The sequence below is a fragment of the Melopsittacus undulatus genome, chromosome 6 (assembly GCF_012275295.1).
Source record: "Melopsittacus undulatus isolate bMelUnd1 chromosome 6, bMelUnd1.mat.Z, whole genome shotgun sequence".
Classification (NCBI taxonomy): domain Eukaryota; kingdom Metazoa; phylum Chordata; class Aves; order Psittaciformes; family Psittaculidae; genus Melopsittacus; species Melopsittacus undulatus.
Window position 1 is genome coordinate 48,007,128 of NC_047532.1, and position 22,625 is coordinate 48,029,752.

Here is a 22,625-nt window from a genome sequence, read left to right on the forward strand (position 1 = left end):
CTTGAGCTGCTGCAGCAGCGTGAGGTCCTTTATGGTGTTTTGGTGAGGGATAAGCCAGCCAATGGCTCTCCTAAGGTGTGTAAGAAGTTCATGTTAAAATAAACAAAACTGTTCCCGTGGCCTGTTTGTTGTATCAAGTATGTTTTTGCCTCTATTCCAAAGGAGTATTCCGCAGTGTCATCAAACTTTGAGAATTAAATGATCCTGGAGGGGCTTAGACACAGAGGGTGGTCAGATCTTCTGCATGGAGATAGCAGCAGGAAAACCAATTGCCATTGAAATTTGGCACACTTGAGCTCCATGGTCGCTGTGATCTACTGTGGTATTGATTTAGAAGAGTATCTTCAGTTTAGCACCCACCCTTAATTTAAACATTTTGTTAAACAGCCCGTTCTGACCTACAGCTGCCCACAGTGGCAGCACCTAACTTTGGGGCTTCTATAGCAGAGTGTGTTATATACCAGTTTCATTGAGCACTGCCCAAATGGTTGAGAGGATGTTTTAAAGTGCCTTGCGTTAGTCTAGATTTAGCTATTGCTATCTCCTTGTAGCGTAAGGGCTATATGCAGGGAATCCAAGGGAATGAAACTAGAAAGTTTCAGTAGTTCTTCTCCAGCTAGAACCCAGAAAACAATGTTCTCACAGTTCTTTCTGTGCATCTCTTCCAAACATGTCCTTTTTTGGCATGTTTGATGCTAAAATCAGATAAATTCACTTCATGTTAAGATGACAAGGTAAATGGTACATTTGTCAATTTCATTTCTGTGGCTTCGGTTATAATGTTTTTTGCTGTATGCCCTTAGTTATCCTTGTTGTTGGCTGTAAAAGGTGGATGGATGTGCTGTGTGGGGGATTATATATACCCGTCATGTCCTTTTTATAGATCGTAGCACTTGACCTCCTTACTTATCCCATAAAGGATAATCCCACCAGGGTTTATGTAGAGTGACTGAAAGCCACGTCCTCCCTGGGTGGGTGCAAGATACATCAAGGGGTTTGAGCATTAGTGTCCTGACTTGCCTGAATTAATCTTAGTCAAAGCAGCTGGATGACTAGTCAATGCAGTGTTATGCCATAGCTGTTAAATTAATGTGAGATAGGGCATGGCAATTTTATGCCTGTTAAGTCTATTTGTGCTGGTCCAGAGATGTGCAGGACAGAGGTATCACTGAGAAGCAGAGAGTCCTTAACGTGCGCACTGAGTAGCTTCAGGTTCCAGAGCTAATCAGATGACTCACCAAGGAGTTGAAAACCTTGGTGTCGGTGATTCACTTGTCTTTTTCGGAAATATTTAGTATTCTGGTTGTTCTGAGATTTTTATTGTTGGATTGATGTTTGTGTTGTAGCAGCAGGTGAATTCTCACTTTGGGGCCTTCAGTATATTTGACAAAGATGAATTCCTCTGAAAGTCACTAAGATAGAATAGTCAGCATAGTCAAGAATTTTGGAGTAGGGCATATGGACACATTTCTGGCTAAAATGTCAGTGCGCTTGTTAGTTGTGGAGTGGGTCACAGTGCTATAAATGCCATGGTTTGGTTTGATGCTCAGGGTGCTGGAGCACCTCTCCTATGAAGACAGGCTGAGAGACTTGCGTTTATTCAGCCTGGAGAAGAGAAGGCACCAGAGAGATCTTAGAGCAGCTTCCAGTGGCTAAACGTGGCCTACAAAAAAATGAAAATTTGGAGAGGGACCCTTTTCAAGGGCATGTAGTGATAGGACAAGGAGTAACAGCTTTAAACTGAAAAAGGGTAGATTTAGATCAGATATTAGGAAGAAGTTCTTCACTGTGGGGGTGGGGAGACACTGGCACAGGTTGCCCAGAGAAGCTGTGGCTGCCCCATCCCTGGGAGTTCAAGGCCAGGTTGCACAGGGCTTGGGGCAACCTCATCTAGTGAAAGGTGTCCCTACCTGTGGCAGAAGGGTTGGAATTAGATGGTCTTTAAGGTCCATTCCAACCCAAACCATTCTGTTATTCTATGCTGGAGCCAGCAGATTACCCATCCGCAGTAGTTTCACTCTGTGCTTCCTGTTTGGAGGGTTCTGAAGAAATTTTTGCTAGAATTAGATTCATGCTCTGCAGTAGGGAGGTGGGGGGGGGAAGAGTTCTAAATATTTTGAATGCTTTTGTAAATAATAATAATAATCTAATCACAATGGATAGCACAATAGTGATGTGTAAACAGTGATTCAAATGTCGCTCAGTAGTCTACCCACTGTGGGTAGTCCCTGGGGACCCTCAGATTGCCATCGAATTCTAGTTGACTTTCCAAACACAAAACTGGTTCTTTTCCCTGAAGAAAAGCTTGTGTCTGCTGCTTCATGTGTCTGTGTACACAGACGCATGTATAGGTAGATTTGGTAACACTAATACAGTCTTCTGTGATTTCATGTTGCATTAGCGAGGAGGATGTAATCAGCAAGCTTTCCAGTATTTGTAAAACACTGGGGGGAGGGGGGGAGGTAGGGCAGAGGGGAGAAAAGGGGTTCATAAAATCTTGGTTTTGGGAAAATTGGTCTAATTTTGAGATTGAGATGTGTGAGAATAAAAATGTGCTTTACTGTAAATTGTAGGTAGGTAACAACAGAAACTCAAATATTAGAAGAAACTGGGTATCACACAAACCACACACTTTCACATCACTAAAACAAGAGCTGTGCTCACACAGAAACATGAACCTCTTTGCAAACCACAGAAAGTAAAAGGGAGCACTCCTGTTTCATTATTGATCTAATTGCTCTTTTCTTGATATGAGAATAGATATGAAATGCTTTTGAATATTCCAGCATGCACAAAAAAGAGACCATTACTTTTGGAAACTTTCAAAGGCACAACACATACTGATAAATAGCAAGGCTATTTAATTCTGAGAGTTATGATTACCTATCTAATGTCACCTAATTGTTCTTCTGGAACAGAATATATTATGGCTTTGATGAGAACTTTCCACTCAGGAGTGATATTGAATGCAGAGAGCCTAGCCCATATTTTCTTGTGACTAATCAGTTTTGGAAGATCAGTCAGTGCTATCTTTTAAGTAAGTTCTGTTTTAAGAAAAAGGTCCTGAAGATTGGGTGTTTTGGGGAAACTGTGTGTTGGGTTCCTACAAAGCTCACTTCCAACCCAAATTGTTCTACAGTTCTTTGTGGCCATTGCCTTTATCTGTAATCTCTTTCCTTTAGTTTACAATCCCGTTTAAGACCAAGTTTCCCGAGTAATCTATAAGTTTGGGCCTGTGGGACATGTACAAAATGTGTGCGGTTAAAACCTTGCCATCTTTGCGTGTGAGAACAAACATGCATACAAATGAGGTTCCTGGATTGAAGCAGCGAAGGCTGGATGTGTTTCAAAGACTTGAGAGTCTAGTGAGGCATGCTTTTCTGTGGGGGAACTGTGAAGGTGAGTGTCAGCCTGTGCTCACCTCCATGTTTTACAACACTCTTCCATTTATGATCTTCACCAGTTTTGATGCTCTGCCTGCTTCTGCCAGCAATTGCACCTCCTACTCTTCTGCCAGGCTGAGCAGATTCTGGAGTTAGGCATGCTGTCTGTGCTGGCTGCAGGCAATGTCAGCTCCCTGCCTAAGCTCTTCCCAAGGCTGCAGGCAGAGCTGAGGGATGGGGCTCCTTGGTTTCTCCTTAGGTTTTGCTACTGGCTTTTTCTAGTGGCATCAAGCACCTTCTCTCTCCATTGGTTTCCTAAATATTCTCTCTGTTGGCTTCTACAACTTCATAAGCACCTGTATCACCAAATTTGGGACTCTCAGATAAAACTGCATCGTGGCTGTTTTCTTGTAGTAGGTAGCTCATCCTAAATACCTAAAGGTGAGAGAGAAGCAAGATGCAACCTTTAATAAAATGCTTTTGAAGCAGTTTAGTTCATTTTGAGAAATAATTTTCACTTCCTAAAGTCTCCACCACTTCAAAATGGTCTTAGAGATTTGCAGAAAAGGTCACTTCTAGCAGTAACTAATAATAAGAGACTGAGAGGAAGAGTGACTTCTCTTGATAGCTTCTCCTTTAGACATTTCAATGACTTCTTTGATGAATCATCAATGATTTTTTGCCTGAACCCCCTGGCAACTCACTTTACCTGTAAATCGTGTTCAGTTCTTTGTAACTTTCCTTTCTTGTTTATTGATTTGTTAATTACTCCCATGGGAAAACCAAATTAAGTAGCTCTATTCAAACCAAGATGATGGTGAGTCTCCAACTGGCAAGAGCATGGCTGCATGGTTGGAGAGAGGTCACTTCTTCAGAGAAATGGCTTGGTAGTAGTTGTCCAAACCAATGTTTTACCCTCCATATTCCTTCTAAGGGCATTTTCCCTTGAACTGTCATGCAGACCCAAGGCACTGAAGACAAACACAAACCCATCCATGAGTCAGCCTCTCAGAAATACTAGGAACTTACTGGCTTTGGATCTCTGCTGCTGAGCCAAGAAGAGAGGAAGCTGGGTTTTGGTTTAGGCAGATCAGGCCAAACACTGATTTGTTTGCATTTGTACACCAAGTTTTGTTTTACTTTGTCTCTGGAATTGCAGCTGTATATAGAATATAATGTGGGAAAAGATTAAGTAAACTCCTTTCAGAAAGCTTTACCAGACATTTGCCAAAAAAAATAAGAAAAATATGATGATTTTGCTCATTGTTTCCTCAGAGCTTGGAAAACCATTCTTTGAATCAAGGTGAATTGTTGATGTGTTTGGAGAATTAAATAGCTGTTTCCAAGGTGCAAGTAAATGGTTTGCAAGCTTCCAGATGCTGCCAGGAGGAAAACATTTAGTTCTGGAAATTGCAGATCACTTGCTTAGGGCCTCTTCCTTGAGGGGTTTCTGTATTTGCTGTTTGTTGGCATTTCAGTAGCATGTGAAAGGACTGAGTTTTTATGGTCTCCACTGACCAACACTGTAACAACAGGTGATGAATATTTCCTGTGAGGTGACAGGAGGCACAGCAGATGGATGGAAAGAGTGAAGGGGCAAAGAGAGAGGAGGAAAATCATGCTTCTGTCAATGTTGCATGAAAGCTGGGGACAGGCAAGATCTGCTTTCAGTAGCATTGTTGAGTAATAATGCTTTCCTTTCTTTCAGACTATTCCTAATAGTGTATTCCCAATAATATCACTGTGACTTCTGGATGGCAGCTGGGGGTAGGAGAAGTGATTTACCTTAAACTCCTTGTGGATGATAAGAAATTCATTTGTAATCCCAGGCAGATTCATAAACTTTAATCCTTGCCACCATTTTCTATAGTCTTTGGAATTAGAAGCCTTTGAAGAGCACCAGCATATGTGAGTTTGATTTCCATCCTTTTTACAGCAGGTCACATTTAAGTACAACATCGTGTGCACCTGCTGTTCAGGTGCTCACCTCACATTATGATATTTTGAATCATATGAGTCAAAATTAAACTTCCATTTTCCAGGAGAGTGACCAAGTTCCCACTAAAGGGATAATGCCTTCCTAAATTCTCACAGTTTCTAATGTTCTTGTTCATCATGAATTGCGGCATGGGGCTGAGCTGAGTACCCAGAGATTGACCGTGTTTCAGTAGCAGATGAAATTATTTCTGCCTGTCTGAGTTTGTAAAGCACTTCAGGATCCTCTAGGATGGAAAGCATTGTTGTTTGTTTGCCTGAGCCAGTATTTTCACCATGCTTTACTTCCATTGCTCATGTTAGATGTGTTGATTTTCATAAGAAATTGGCTTCTGTTTTGTTTTCTCACCAGAGGAGTGATTCATATTCAGATTGAAATGCTGTATTGCTCTAAGCCAACTTTCTCCCTGTGTGCTAATGGGAGGAGAGGGAGATGCAGTCATGGACCGAGCAGGATTATTTTTCTCCTACTGCATTTAGAAACTTTCCAAATGGCTTTTTAGGAAGCCACATGGATTTAACTGTGTGGCATGGGAAAATCCTGGGCTTGCATGTTTTAAGAACATGAGATGAGACTGTATCTCATCACTTGTCTGTTTAGGCTGCAGACCCATAAGCTACCAGCAATGTTGTCCAAAAGAAAGAGAAATTACAATTTACAGTCCCTTTTAAGTTGTTGGGGATCTTTGTTGTTGATATGTTTTTCTTTTTTTTTTTTAACCTTTTAATGTGGTCCTATATTTTCTTCTTATTCATAACACTGTTTATTAAGAAAGTTGCTTGCACTTGACTAGAGGCAGTGACTCTGTAGGCATTTTCTACAGCACAGCCAACGCCATCAGCTCAGGATCTCTGCTGCTGCCTGATACTTCATACAAAGGAGCTGTTGTCATCTCTAGATGTGAGGAGAACTGCTCAGTCTGATCTTGTTGGTAATGGGTGCTGGCTAGTCCAGCCCAAACTTGCTCAAGAAACTTTAGCACAGGTACTCTAAACTAGAGAGAACAGATGCTGAGATTCCACCTGGGGTTTTATATTCAGAGCTGTGTTGCTCTGTCACATGCAGCTCAAACTGATTGTCACTGTAGATCTTGTGGAGCCTACTGCCTGTCCCAAAACCAGACAGACTGAGATAATAGTGTATTTCAGAGAAATCTATAAAATTTGTGTATCCCCACTTTAATTAAAGTGACCTTAACTGATTGAGCCTATTCAAGAGGAGGTTTGCCATGTTGTAAATTTGCAGGTCAGTCTGTTGCTTCATTGTTCCTTCCAAATTTGACTTGGCTATCTGAAATGATCTTTCACCACATGCCCTTTTTGTTCCCACAGACTGTGTGAAACTGATTGAATTATTTTTAAGGTGCCTTAAGTCTTTTAGGTAAATGTGATACATGAAGAGACATTGACACTTTCAAAGTAGCACCTGAGGAGCCCCTAAGCCTTGGAGGATCTGTTGACTTTAATGGAATATCAGTGGCCATGTCCTTTGTGTTGCTTTGAAACTTCAATTACACCAACAAGCTGAGGGCATTGGCGTGGATCAAAAAAGTTATGTATTTTTGCTGGCATAAAATTAAAATTTATATGAAAGTTTTTCCAAGGAGGAATAAAGAAAAGAGGCATTGACAGGTCTTTATAGTTGATCGTAGGTTACTTCACTACTGGAGAGATGGTGAGACAAATGTGAGATTTTGGTTTCATGTCACCTAAATACTTTCTGACTTAAGAGCATTTGAGCTGGAATCACTTGTAATTAGAATGGGCTTGGCAGAAACTGGCACTGCTGCTATTTGCATAGAAACTGTCTGTATAGTCCAGTTGTGCCATGGGGAAAACTGCTATTAGCAAGTAGCACAAGTGTAGTCTTGAGTGTGTCTGTGGAGTTACTGCTTTTACAGTAGATGATGTCCTTGATGGCACTGTAGCAACTCTGAAAGCAAGAACATAGTTGTCTGTCTCCTGTACCTTGTATCTCTCACCTAATTGTTATGGTCTTTAACATATTTATCATCATAGCCACATATTTTTTAGGCAGCCGTTAGTGTCTGGGAGCTTTTAATTGCATTGCTTATGAGAACCTGGCATGTACATGGTCCAGAGAGATGTAGCCATTGCTCTACTTTTCACAGTCTTCTTGGACGAGGCTGTTTCCACTGCAGCTGACTGTGGTCAGGCTGATGCAGAGTGCAACCTGTCCTAGACTCATATGATCCATTTGGGATCTATTGCCCAATTGACACAATCTAACAACTTACTAAATTAAGTAAATGATGAGGACCAGAGAGCACCTGCTCTTCCCTGTAACCTGTATTGCTGCTCAGAGGTTGGGCAAGGTGTCTCCTGCCTGCTTTATGGAGCCTGGGAGCTTGTGAGTGGGTGGTGTGGGAACTGGGGACAATTGAGGATTTGTACTGGGATGCAGACTTGCTCCTTGGGGCAGAAAAATAAATCTGTGATTCTTGGCCCTATAATGAAGAAAACAAGACACTGTGGACTTGTTGCAGCCTGTGCAGTCTGCAAATATTTTCTCTTTCTCAGATGCTACTGTCACATAAGTAATTCTATTGCCAAAGGGCAGGGAATGAACTAGTGAAGTGGGAGAGGACACTGTGTTTTGAAAATCAGTGCACCAAATGTACAACCCTTCACTTTTTTGCTCTTGTAGTGTTTATTTATCTGTATGATTTGCAGGGAGAAGGGGATGGTAGTGTAGGAGGTACATCTGTCTCGTCCAGGAGAGAGTGACTGTTCAGATGAGAGGCATTGTGCATGCAGTGCTTGAAATTAGCCCTTAAAAATAGCACACTCCACATCTTAGTAATGTATTGAATATACCTGAATAAGAAACAGTCTGATTGAAGTATTAAGCTTGTTGTAGTGGGTCTGCTGTGACTCATCAGGAAATTGAAAGTCTTGAGATGAAACTCACCCTCTCTTCAGTCTTTTTGGAAGAGACGGGAATTAGTCGTAGACGGGAAGTAATTAATTGTTCTATGATTGCCATAAATAGGTACCAAACAACAAGCTCATGCTGAAGTATTTATATCCTAAGCCCTGTTTTGTGAGCCCAGCTATCAAGAGTCTCCATCAGACAGTGAAAAATAAAGTTCTCTGGAATGAGCAGCACTTCCACCTACATGCATTTAAGTGAGAAAGGATGGAGGTGAGCTGGTAGGCTGCATGCTTTAATAAGTCATTTACTAGGATATAATGGCTGCAGGGTACAAATGCTGTTTCTACTTAGTCTGTATATTCAAAGCAAATATTAAAAAATAAAAAAGTCCCCCTTTCCCCCCCTAGTAAATTCTATAATACTCTTAATCCCCAGTTTGCTTCATTAATATTAGCTTTGCCAATGTCTCAACACCCCACAGAGCCAGACAACGTGTATGTACAGCCTTCTTCATCTGCCTGAGAAACTGAGGCAGTGGGAAGGACTTTTAATTTAGGTTTCTGGCTCTATACTGGGGCAAATTCCTGGGCAACAGCCTGGTTTGATGGTGGGCAGGATGGAGAAGTCCTTTCGTTCTTGGCAGGAGCATGGGAATTCTGACTTTCAGGGACTAATCCCATAAATTTAGGGTTTCCTTTGGAGAGATTTGCTACCTTCTGTTGCAAGTAGAACTGCCCTGTGTATTGGAGTCACAGGAGGTGCATTGGCATAGCTGGCAGAGGTAGGTAATGAGGGGATGAATATGCACAGAAATATCTCTCTAATTTAGGGAGTAGCTATAGCCATTATGTATCTGTCTGACTGTGGGATAATGCTGGAAATGCAGATGCTGGGAAAAGAAGCAAGACAATCAAGATGATCAAAAACCTGTTTAAAAAAAAGCAACAACCTCCAAGGAAAAGGAGCTTGATGGCTTTGTGTTTGTCTGCAGTGAAGTCATGGCAACAGAGCATTCATTTAGCAAAATTAACTGTTTCTCTATCTTACAAAAAAAATCAAATAATGATGCAAGGGAGCATCCTTTTATCTCAACCAAATGAGTCCATTTGTGCCAAAGCAATGGAGTCATCCTGGGGAGTTTGGTCCAGAGAGCACGTGCTTTATTAGAACAGTTGTCCCACAGCCATAACGGTAAGAGCCTGGTGCCCTAGGCAAGCACTTTCAGTAACAGGAAAACCAAAGTTCGGTTCCTGTACCCGTATGATATTGAAATACACACTTTGGAGCCTGATTTTAAGCTTTCACTTGTTTGGGATTTCAGCTCAGTTAAGTTCTGGATACAGCTTTCAGAAAGACTGTGATATTTTTAAAGTTCCTCATGGGTAATGCTTAGTTTCAAAAGTATTTAGGTATCTAGGGACAAAATGTTGATGGTGCTTCACTTTGGGTGTACCCAAATACTTGTAGAAAAAGTTGCCTGTAAGTCCCTTTGACTTTGAGACATAGGCTTCTTTGTGCCCAAGACTCTATTTTAGCTCCTGACCATAGCGGTATCTGAAATAATTGTCACACAAATACCGAAAATAACACTTGTATGCTACTTCTGTTTCGGTGTTTGCTCCCCATCTCTGTGCACAGACTGCTCTGTGAAGCAGTATGCAAAGGTGAACCACATGGTGACTCTATTGGTAGGCACAAAAGCTCTCTTTACATCAGAATTCAGAAATTGTTCATCTTGGTGATAAGCAGGGGCAAGCTCCAGGGAAAATATCACACACTCAAACGTTGTTGCTTGAGGTGCCTGGAAGGTGGTGTTTCTCTTAAGTAGTGTTTTCCAACCAGATCGAATTTTACTTTGTGGCTCTACTGGAGATGGTTTTAGGCAATGCCTTATGGTTTCCATGAAAGTGTATGGCAGCAGAGAGAGAAAGCTTTTATCTTTATGAAGGAGTGAAACATCTCCAGGGAGATTTCTAAGGGTGATTTGACTTTGATTTGATTTCTGTCAGAAACATTGGGAAGCTTCAGACAAATTGGAAACTTGACCATTTATTGACATCAGTGCTCACCAGGTGAACATGAGTTGTCTTCCATTGCTTTTTCATACCCAGAGGAAGCTTGTGCCTTTCTCCTGCAACTTAAATTTTGGTTTAATGAAAGAGAAGTGAGAACTGAGCATAGGTGGATGGGTTCTGGTCAGTGAAGGAGAGCCACAGTCGTTTTATACATAGATAGGTATCCCAGATATTGTTGTGGATGTCTTCTATGTAAAAAGCCAATGTTTGGGGGTTTTTATGGGAAGTGTCTCTTTCAGGAGGGACCTCATGTGAATAGCAGAGCTCGTCATGTCACTTGTCAAACAAGGTGTAGAGGCTGGCTGGGGGTGCATGGTGTTTCCCATTTCAGCCTTAGGCTGCTATATTTGCAGAAGTGGCTGGCTGTTTCTTTCCACTTGTTTCTCTTCTCCAAGGCTGGAGATAGCCCTTGCTGTAGCTTTTAACAATATGAGAGCAGAAGGGCCAGGCCGTAGCATCCTTCTGCTGAAGCAATGCCCATGGGCTGCCTGAAGGGAGGAGAGCCAGTGAGCTAGTGTGAGAGCGCAAATCCAAGGTGGTTACACATTAGATTCTGTCAGAGGCTTTTAAGGAATAACAACGCACATCTCAGGCTATTTTGGGTGAGGGGTGAGATCCCCAAACAGGTATGCTTGCAAGTTAGGAAGCTCCAGCCCCATGGGTTATCCCAGCACACATAGGGCGAATGAGCACTGTGGAAAAGCCTGAGCGGCTGCTGCCAAATGACTGGGATGATGCAGCCCACGATGTCTGTTGTGTCTGAGATCTCTGTAAAGTCTCTCGCGTCCTTCCTCAAGTTTAGTTTTCCTGTGGAGGCTGTCGCAGTAATGAGAATGTCTCCCATCTGCTCCTCACATGGCTTGGCACATTTAGCTAGAATATATATATATATTTTTATTATGGGGTTAGCCAGTGGTAACCATGACGATTAGACTTACCACACGGCATTTTTTTCCCTCTTCGAGTCGGTTTGAAATGCTGACAATTAAATAGATACAGTACACTTTAGAGATCCATCAGTCTCTTTGTTGTCTTGACAACCAGAGTATATTTAGAAATGTAACAAGTACATGAAGTTCAATTGCACTTTTGCTAAAACATAGTTTTGTAGCTTGAGAATTTAATCTGTTTTTTTTTTGTTTTTTTTTTTTTTTGTAGACTCAGGTGCTTATTTGAGCTGTGCCTGACTTTTGCTTTGGTCTCTCTGGGAAGCTCCTACATAGCAGTGGGGAGACTCAGCTGGTGGAAAGAGGGCCCTTGTCAGGTAGGGAGCAAACCTGCCCCCTGCTTGTTGAGATACTTTGCATGGCAGGGGCTTGGGTAAAGGCCTGGTATCCCCTGCATACCTGGGCACCAGGAGTCCTATACCCCTGGGTACTTATGGTGCTCTGTACACCTGGGTACTTGTGGTTTGGCTATTGATTTGCAGTGCAAGAGGAATGTGTGTGATCATTGTCTCACATCTGCTGTTCCTGCAGATCCAGCTCTGGTGCTGATGAGCAGTAAGCAGTGTGTCTGAGCATCCTCTCCCAGATGAGCTGCTCTCGCAGTTCCATAGCACTTTGGTATGGGAAGGCAGTACCATGGAGCATGACATTGGCAGACTGTGACAGCTTTCTTCCTGCACCTGAGTTACCTTTGGTTGCAACCAGCAATATCTGTCTTCCACTGAAGCAGTAACAGAGACTTCTTCTCTGTATCCCTTCTCCTGTTTTGTCTGATTTCCTGGGGACATTTTTGTTTGATTTTAACAAAATACTACTACTACTACCACCACTACTACTGTGTTTTTGTCCCTTCCCATTTGACCTGAAGAATTGAGCTCATCCTCTTCTCATTGAGCTGGGATAGCAACATGTGGGCTAGATGTCTGGATTTTTAAGGTTGCATCCAGGGCTTGAAGAGCAGAAGGGAATTAAAATAGAGTGCACCTTGCAGGAGCTGTAAATGTCCCTGTCAGCCATCACCCACACTGATGGTTGGTGTGTGTTGTGTGGCTGTGCTGCTCTCTGCCCTTTTCCTTTTGAGCCAGCAGAGAGCTGTGGTCAGTGCAGCCACCTTTGTGGTATCCCAGCCATACCTCTAAGTGTGGTGATGTGCCAGCCCTGAAGAGCAGCTGGGATGTATTGCTCCTGTCTACTGCGATTCTACAGCCTGAAGGCTAAGAGACACAGGTTGGCACCACAGTGCCTTCATTATGCTCCTAGCACAGGATCTGTCAGTGCTAGCCCCTTGCTTAATTTGACGGCTTGCAAAGATACTTCTGAAGCAAGAGACACCCAAGCACAAGGATCTTGGAGTATTTCCCTGGCTTGAGTGACCAATGAATGAAATGGAAGTCAGGTGTGGAAACAGAACAGTTCACTATCACTCCTCCATTTGCCTGACCCAAGTTGTGATGCTGGTCAGGGCAGCCCCTTTGGAAGGCTCACAGGTCTAGGAGCTGCTAAAAAATCCTTCTTTGTGGAGGGGTGTTAGTGGCCCTTCCTAATCAGCACCTGAACCCCATGGCAGGCCCTGGCATGCTTGTGGATTTTCTGCAAAATGTCAAGCAAGACTCTTCCACCATTCCTTGTCCAAGGTTTGATGCTTGGCAGTATGCTGGACAGCTGTGAAAAATACAAATGAACCAAATAAACATTCTCTTTCATCAACAGAGCTGCGGCAACACAACAATCTGAACAGGAGCTTGGTTGTAGCAAAAGGCCTCCCCATCTGCTATTTGCCTAAGGGAACCAGTTAATTTGGTGAGACAGTTTAAAGATGGCAACCATGGGTCTGTGGTATGGATGTTGTGACGGTCAGTAGCATCCACCCCTGGACTGCAAGCTGTAAAACTAGTCAATAGCATTGCTCTGCTGCTGGGAAGCATAGTCAGCACAAGCTTGTCCCTGGGATGCTCCATTACAGGATAGCGAGGAAGGCTCAAGGGAGAGGAGCCCTACCTGACATCAGCTGTTTTGGCAAGTGATTTCTGATGAAGTGTATTTCCTGAAGTCATCTTGTCTGTTTGCTATACCTGAAATATAATTTAGTAAGGCTCAAAAAGAGGGGGGGATTGTTTTTTTCTAGCATGATTTTGCTTCCCTTATCTCTGTATTTCTTTTTAATTCATTATCTGTCAAATAATGTGGGTGATTTTTCAGTGTGTGTGCAGATCTCAGTTTCATTTTTCTGTTTTCTTTGCTCCTTCCATTTTACCAATTTCAAAATGAAAATCAAAAACCATAGTTATATCTCTACTTGAGCTTTGTTTGTAAATTGTTAACATGCCTTTTTCAAGTGTTTAATAGCTACTGGGATTTATTCTTAAAATACAACCACCAAACCCCAATGATGCTAATGAGTCTTCAAGAGTACTTCAAACAAGTTATCCCAATCAATCTGACAAAGATAATGGTCTTGTATTAGAAGATATTTAGCTGGAGGTTGGATGAGCTGTAATGTTTATGGGTCTGTAGATCTGTAACCAGAAAAAATCAGAATAATGCTTTTGATTTCAGTGGAGCTGTATCTGTTTATTATAACTGAGGCTTAGGCAGCACTTTAGATGCAAATTCCAGCCTCTCTGATGTTAAGTGGGGTTTTGACTTAATTTCTGGAAGCAGTAATGTCAGTAAAATAGCGAAGACCAGGGACCCACATACCCTGAAGTCTGTAACTTTGAGTTGCTCTCTTTCACCTGCTGTCAAAATCAGATTTCCTTGATTTGGGCTAGTAATTAAAATGCAACTTCTCTTAAGCATCTCCCGAAGGCAGGCAGAGAGGATGGAAGTGCAGCCTATGCAGATTATATATATTTATATATGTATATATATATATACACACATATATATATAAAAATACACACATACTTTGCAGAAGATGCCAATAGCTACATTGTCCTCTCTGACTGATTGTGGCTGGGCTGTTGACCTGAAGATTGTGCTTTCCAGAATTACCAGGCAGTGATGCAGAGAGAGCTGGAATCTCCTTTTCCCCCAGTGTACTTGTGTCCACACAGCAGTTGGGAGACATGGACCACCACTCATCACCCCCATTGTGCGTGGCATAAGTGATTCACCATGCATTCATTTCTGGTCACGTAAGGGGCATTAGTTTAAAGCAGGCTTGAGGTTAGCGTTAGCTATTTGAAGTCTTGAGTCTGAAAGCAACATCAAACAGAGAGCAGAAAATGTATCATGCACAAAAAAATCTCTCAGATTTATTTTCCCCTTTAAAAATTAACAATAATAATAAATTCCAAACTGTGAACATATGTTGTCTCCTCTGGTCAGGACACCTGTCTGCCTCTTTGCTGTTACTTGATACAGGCTCCCAGTGCTTGCAAAAATGTTAATGTGACTTTTTTGTCACAGCAAATATGAAAGGAATATCCAGTGTGTGTGGGGAGGTCCTCAACAAATTTCTCTGTGCTTCTTGGGCTTTGGTGTGGATCTGAAGCAACTGCTGCAGTTCTCCTCTGTGCTCCCCTTTCTCTGCTGTGGACCGGATGAAGATGCTGCCCTGCCAGACCTGGTTCTCCTGAGCAAAGACTGTTGATGGTTGGGCTAGTCTGTTTCAGCCTGGTTTCCTTAAAAAATAGTGTATGTGACTGGCTAAATATGTCTCTCCTCCTCTTCAGTGTTGTTAACTCCTTGGCTAATCTGAGCCATGCTTGTTAAGAGATAATTAGACTTTAGGAAAATACGGTTGAGGATGCAGTTAGGATGAGCTTGTGGGCCTGGGGTAGCCAGAAACATGGTGGGCTGGAAGAACTGGAGCAGGTGGAGGTGAACTGGACTTTCCAATAATCATTGCTAGTATTTTTTAAGCTTGCTTATTTCTTCTTTAGGACTGAGATGGAAGGAAACAGATAACACCAGAATAGGCTAGATATCAATAAGCTGGAAGTAAGAGAAGCTGCTGGTTGAAAGCAGCTTGTGGTAACAGAAAAACATGTGGTTTTTTTTTTAGCTGGGCATCCTTGGAGGCACTCAAAAGGAAACAAGGGCTGAAGCTGTATTACCCTACTGCTTTTTCCACAGTTGCTGCATGTTTAATGCATCCCTTCTCAGCTTCAGTTTTTCTAGGTGCTTGCCTGGCAAAGCCAGTGCTGTGGGCATGACCCACCATTGGCCTGAGCAGTGGAGGAGGCCTCTTCTTAGAGGCCCTTTAAGCATGAGAAGCAGAAAGTTGTTTAGTCAAGCTTTGAAAGGGATTTTGTTACCTGTAGCCCTTAAGTCAGTACCTTTCACAAGCTCTGCAGTAATTTGAAGCAAGTATCTTCTCTCCCAAATAAACCTCAATTTCTCTACTTGCTTGATAGAATCTGCAAATAAGTGAAAAACACTTATATGGGTCAAAAAACGGACAGATTGACACATGGGTTGTATCAGAGGGCAAAAAAAGCTATGGTCTGCTCCATACAAGAGGGTAACTGGCATTAAGGGCCATTTTGGGGCTGTTTTCTTGGTGCGGTGTTACAGCCAGCTTGATTTGCTTTCTGCTTTTACAATGACCAAAACATTGATTATGATCTTTCTGTTTGCACCCACAGAGGTCCCTTGGAAAAGCTTGTCATAGATCTACCTGGGTGCCTGACAGGGCCACCTTGCTTCCAGGTGAGGAATGAATCAGGTCACAGGGCTTTTGCCAGCTGGTGAATGTAGAGGGAGTTGGAAGATCATGAGACCATGTTCTGTCATTCAGCAAGTGATGGTCATTTCACCAAAGCTCAGGGTGGTGGGAGGCCAGCCTAAACAGGAGGCTTGAGGTTATTTTACTATTTCTGGGTCCAGGTCTGGAAGCAGCAAACATGCAGGCCCTCCTGGGAATGGGTGTGTTGCATGGGAATAATTGCATGGTCCTATGAACCATATTATTTTGACTTCTTTTTGAATGAGACTTTCCTATTTGTGGACCTGAACTCACACTGCATCCATGGCATACCTCTCTGTAGCCTGGATATGCTCCCATCTGGTGATGGAGAACTGTCTGTATTACAAGCTTTAACCATGCTTCAGTGCACAAAAGTGGGAAAGGATATAAGCCTATTAAGAATAACCTGAATAGAAAATTACATGAGGAGGAAATTAATTCATTCTTTCAGAATTGCCAGTTTCATCAAATTCACTTGGAGATATTTAACTGCGACTTTAAGGATCATCCTGATAAACTACCCCAAACTCTTGTAGGAGTCCCTTGCCAGATTATGTTTATAACATGAATTGTGCTTTGTGCCTATTCCATGATGGGATGAGTCAGTTGCAGCAAGGATAAGGCTGCAAAAAAAGCACATTGTCAGAGCAGTAAGTTTGTCCTCAGGCCTCTCTCAGATGTGCTATCCCAAGAGACAAAAGATGTGCTACAAGGTCAACTGGAGGAAGAAAGCAGTGAGCAACCCGCCCTGTTGAGAAGTAGATAACGAATGAACAGGGATTGCTGGTAGCTGGTTTATAACAGCTCAATGGCCGTGATGAAGTTCTCAAGGAGATGTGCTTTAGGAGGGTGTGGTGGATCTGGGAAGTCTTTGCCATGGTGATGGTTCCTCGCGCCAAATGGCAACCCCAGAAGGCCATGCATGGTACAAGTGCGGGGGACCACATAAGTTTATATTTTTTTTCATGGGGGTTTGGTTTTCTTGGGGGGTGGGTGGGTTTTGCTTTAGTTGTCTGGGGGCTTTTTTGGTTGTTGGTGTGGGGTTTTTTTTTTCCTTGTTGCTGTTTTTTTTTTGTTTGTTTGTTTTTAATATGTAATTTATGGCTAGATGAGGTTTCAGCCCACTGTTTACTGCAAGCAGGTGGGAACATTAATGAATGTTGAAAGACAAAGACCAGGGATTAATGAATAGAAGACAGGAGATTAATAGTGAGAGGCGACAATTTGGTTCAAGGCCTGGTCTTCCCAGTTGCTGGGTTATGGAAGATTAATTTTCTGTTAGTCCCACTCTTCATGCAGCAGCTTTCCTGGCTAAGTCTAATAAACTGTTCCAGTGGGTTGCTGTAAATATGAAATCTAGGAAGAAGCCCATCCTTACAGACTGTTAACTAGGTGGGACAGTGTTAGTTTTGCTTTCTATTCAAAACTTAAGCAATAACATCAATATATTTCTGAGTTGTGAAGTCAGATGTTCAGGTGCTTACAACTCCTCTCAGGACAAAAATGTGTCATAAAATGTATTTTGTCAAGCAAGCTATCTCCGACAAATTGTTTCATACTCGGTGTCTGGTGCAAGAGGTTGATTTCTCATCTCTTGACTGAGTTTTCAGCTTTGTTTGTGTGGAAAAACAGGCCTCTTGACCTGTTACATCTGGCCTCTCATGACACTTGTGTGAGATTAGATCACTGTAAGAGAACACTAACTCTACAAAATTTAAATTCCACATTAAATTTGTGGAAGAACAGCAGAACACAGAAAATCTAAATTCTGGTAGTAGGGTGCATGCTGTTCTGCATGTCTTACATAGACAGTCAGCCTCAAACTCCTACCTTACGGCTGTACCTGCCAAGTCAAGCACTGCAGTAGTCCTTGACATATGCCCTTGGTGTATTTTTCGTAGTCTTCACAAAGATAATCCCAAGCCGTTCATGCGTAGGGTTATAGCAATATGCAGGTATGTGTATGACCATTTTGGGAAGGAAGCAGCTGTGTTCCCATAACAGTGAGCATGATGAAGACAGGACTGATATCAGAACTTCATGTAGCAGTAGCTGAATATCTTTTCCAAGGGAAGAAAGGCTACACACAGTTGCAAGTGTCCTGTAACAAAGCTCTGCCCCTTTCAACTATTCTTGTATGCAGTGCCCTTGGCTTTTCAAAAGTTAATTGATGTGTCTATATTATGATTCTCTCTTTAATTTTATTTGTGTAAAGAAGAACATGTATGGATCTTTCTCCAGAGAAATGTTTTACACTTCTCTTTCAACGCTGGCCTCAGGTCTGTTGCACTTCTTAATGAGTCTCTAACTGAACAGCTATGGTTCCCGCATGCTCCAGCCTTGACACATGCATACTTGTACACCCACATGCCTGCTTTGTTGAACCGAGCAGCCTGCCTGCTCCCCTCATATGCTCACTTACTTTGGGATTTGCATTAGCAAGGCAGCATCTTCCTAGGAAGCCCTACACACGAGCGGGGACTTTATACCTGCAAGCATAGATAGATTTGGCATCAAATGAGCTGTCCTGTGAATTGGAAATGCTGTAACCTCTCTATTACACTGTCCACCCCTCCACAGGCTTGTTTAATGTGCTTCTCCAGGAGCCCAGATTCCTGTGGGCTGCCCTACCCATGGTGAGGACCCGAGCTAGTGCTGAGCAGAGAGCTGAACACCCGACACTGAATCGCTGTCTGGTATGCCAGTGGCTGCCAGATCTTTGATAGCCTGTTTTTAATGAAGATTCCTCCTATATTCCTAGAATATCTTGCAGTGCAAAAAAATGAACTGTGTGTGTATTTTGCTGTGGGCTGAATTTTTTTTCCTGCTCTTCACAGCTCCCTCCATGAACAGAGAGGAAAGGGAGGGGGAAGCAGCTGACTGCTTTTTTTGTTGTTGTTCTTCTACTTGACTTCTGTGAAATACGTGGCGATCAATTGCTCACAACTAACAAAATGTTTTTGTTTCTCTTTGCAAAAGCATATGGGAACTGCAGGAAAAGCATATGGGTGTTTTTAGGAAAACATATTGGTGAATGGACAAATTATAGTGGTGCCAATATGTTTTGGGTGTCTGGCTAGACCACTACTACTACCACACTTGCTGGCATGCAGACACATCCACAAGATTTCCAGCATGTGAGTGGCGAGTGAGCTGTTCCCCAGCTTCTGGGGAACTGCTGGCTATGCTGGATCAGACCCCTGTTAAAACAGTGTTGTGATCCATCTTCGGTGTGCGTGACTGCTTCACCATGTCCCCGACTAGGCTCCATACTTGTATTTATGGCAGCATATCCATTCTTTCAGTAGCCTGAGCCCAGAGCTCCACTTGCAGCTGGCTGCAAGTAATTATAATGGTAACCATTTTTCTTTCTAAAGCCCTTGACTGCAGTCCTAATAACACCTGAGCATCTTGAAAACAGGCTAGTCAGCCTCTGGTTTTCCTCTGCTGCTCCGTCTAGGTTTTTTTTTTTTTTTTTGTGTCAGCTAGAGCTATTATTTTTAATTTCTCTGTTTTGCGGCTGCTTTTGAGAAGATGCAAAACATTGTCATTACTACTTATGGGCCCAGTCTTGTTTGCCTTGATACTGGTGATCCAGGAAAAGGGATTCACAAGCTGTAGGAACTTGGCAGGGAGTGGTAAGGGGATTAAGTGGTCTTGGTTGGTGTGTCTGTTCTGGTGGCTCACAGCATCTCTACAGTTTGAGTTGTACTGCTGTGGACTCCTGTGCAAGAAGAAGTCTGACAGCTTGTCATGGTTTAAAACCAAACCTGCACAGCTCGTTCACTCACTCCCCCCCCTTGCTCCCCCAACTCCCAGAGAGTTAGGAAAGAGAATCCAAAGAATGTAGCCCCCATGGGTAGAGATAAGAACGGTTTAATAGCTAAGGTATAACACAAATCACTATTGCTACTACTATTACAAATAATAATGATAAAGCAAATAACAAGTGAAGAGAATACAACACCTCACCAGCCACTGACCCATAACTCATCCCACCCTGCCCGACCGAGCACTGACCGATACCTACTCCATCCCCCCCAGAGCTCCAGCCCTTCCAGGTATCTCCTGGTTTCCTCCTGGGTATGATGTGCTATGGTATGGAATACCTCTTTGGCTAGCCTGGGCCAAGTGTCCTGCCTCTCCCTTCTCCCGACTTCCCCTCCTCCCTGGCAGAGCATGAGCTCAGAAAAGGCCTCGGACAAACCAAACATTTGAGCAGTAACTCAAAACATACTTGCTATCAGCAACCGTTCTCAGCCCGAAAGTCAAAACACAGCACTGCACCAGCTACCAAGAAGGAGAAAAATGACTGCTACTGCTCAAACCAGGACACAGCTCCATCTAGACATCCCTTTCTGGTTGCCCTGGCAGTGAGGGAGTACTGCCTGCCCTATCTCTGCCTGCAATGGGCATAGCTGTGCCAGGATGCAGGGGTTTGTAGCAGCTCTCTGCCCATGTCTAGGTTCAGAAGGTCTTGGGGGACTGGCTAAGGTCTCCTTGCACAGGCAGGCGCATTACCTCCTGTCAGTAAGAACTTATGGTCTAAACAGACAAAACAGAGTTGTGCTGAGAAAGATGTTATGGTCTTAAGAGTGTCAGGAAAGACAGGCAACAACTGAACTCAGGAATGGTTTCATGAGCAGGTTCAACCAGTCTGAGTTTGTACCATTGCTAGAAGAGGTGGTCCTGCTGCTCATGTGTCCCCAGCCCTCATTTTGGACCATAAAGTCACTTTTATCCTTTATAGACATAAGCATGAGTTGTGAGGCAGTTGAGGGGGCAAAATATGTGGCTAAAGACTGAGGAGATAAGCAAGATGCACATTTGGGCAGTCATTTGGACATCACATTGTTTATCTTGGTTATGAACCTGGACTCTCAGATACTTTGAGTGGTAATTCAGCACCTTTTAGTGTTCTTCCTCTTATGCCAACTTCAGGATGATTTGGTAGTGAGTAATTTTACATTATTTAATGTAGCCACTTTCCTTATAGCTCTTTTGTTCCGTGAGACATTTCCCTATTTTATTATGCAAACAGTACATTAAGATCCTTGTGGGCCTAAGTTCCCAGCAGTGCTTCAGATGATGGCAGGGAAGTAGGTTATTTCAGAAATAATGATTCTCTCCTCTAGAAGCTTTCTTGGAGTTCTGCTTTAAATGCTTTTGATATTATACATGCTTTAAAAAAAATTAAAAAACCCCCAGTACTTCCTAAATGTTATAGAGCTCAAAAAATACACTGTATGCCTTGTCACAATATTTAATACAGAGTGCTATTTACAGTAATGAATCAAAATGTCAGTTTTTAAAATATGAACTGTCAGAGTGTTCCTACTTTGCAGAAAACTTTGATATGACAGTTTTTTAATCATATGACTATTACATCAAATGTGTCTCAGTACTTTTGCTCAACAAGGTCTTTTTTTATTCCTTCCCCCTCCCTTTTCACTGTAGAGTCTGGTAGGGTTGTTTGACTGAATGCACTTTGATTAGAGGTCAGAAGGATGCAGAGCTGAATGCTCTTGTATATTGACAGATGGGATGTATCAGTGCCTGTGTTTGTGCTGACTGTGGTCACCTGGTCTTAGGTATAGCCTGGTTTGGATCACCTTTACCTTGTGTTCCCAGTGTTTGCCCAATGCCTGCTGTGTGCTGGGGCTCAGGCAGCAGCACTGGTTCATATGAGCCCTGACTAAGCAGCACTGATGCCTCTAGGTATAATGCCATATTTAGAGCAGCTGGGGTAAAACTGTCTCTTTAGTAATAAAAGCTGGCTTGTATAGTAACATTGCTAATCGCTGTAGCTTTAGCATGAAGGGACAAATAAAATAAAGAACTCCAGGCAAAGGATGCTTGTGCCTCCTTAGTGAGCTGAAGGGGTTGCTGTGCAGGGCAGGGTTGGTGTTGTTCCTGGAGGAGGAGGCAGGGGGCTTGGGATGCCAAGTGGCTTCCCCAGTGGCTTGGCTTACCCTGGACCCAGGTCAAGGAGTGTGCTTGTTCTCTGAACCCCATCTGTGAATTTAGACCAGAATATTTAGTCGTCCCCCCCCCCATTTTTTTTTTGTTGTTGTTGTTCTTTTGTTTGCTTATCTGCAAAATGGGAGTAATTAATTGATATTAGTAAAACTCTCAAGTCTCCCTAAAGCCGACTACTCAAAAAACTACACTTCATGATGAAGACAAGGGAGAGCTTATGTAGCTTTAGAAAACATCTAGGCTTTAGAAAACACCTCTGGAAGGAAAGGTTTGGCATGCTCACATGAAGACTTGGAGGCCAGAGAGGAATCTAAGTTGTAGCAGAGCCATGTATGTCTGCCCATAACATCTTTGTGCCTGGGCCTTCAGATGGGTTCCTACTGCTTATTAAAAGTTGCAGAGTTACCGTTGTGTAGGTTTTACAAGTGCAGTATTTCTGATTTGGAGTTGGCCCAGCACAGCTATGGGAGTGGGAGGAGTCTAAAAAGGCAAAAGGTGTGTATCAGCAGTCCAAAAAAGAGGAGTATGGGCAATGCAAGGCAGTAAATCTTAGAATTATAAAATCAGAGAATGGTTTTGGGACTTTAAAGATCATCTAGTCCAACCCCTCTGGACATCTTTCACTAGACCAGGTTGCTCAAAGCCCCATCCAGCCTG

General features: G+C 42.8%; 1 protein-coding gene across 1 annotated transcript in view; it reads left to right on the forward strand.

Moving 5' to 3' along the window:
- The window catches only part of LPP (LIM domain containing preferred translocation partner in lipoma), a 337,577-nt gene that overhangs the window by 87,299 nt on the left and 227,653 nt on the right, over positions 1-22,625 (forward strand). Inside the window, exon 4 of the mRNA XM_031043045.2 lies at positions 15,889-15,952. The gene's annotated coding sequence lies outside the window, so the exon portion shown is untranslated. The remainder of the gene's footprint in view (positions 1-15,888; positions 15,953-22,625) is intronic.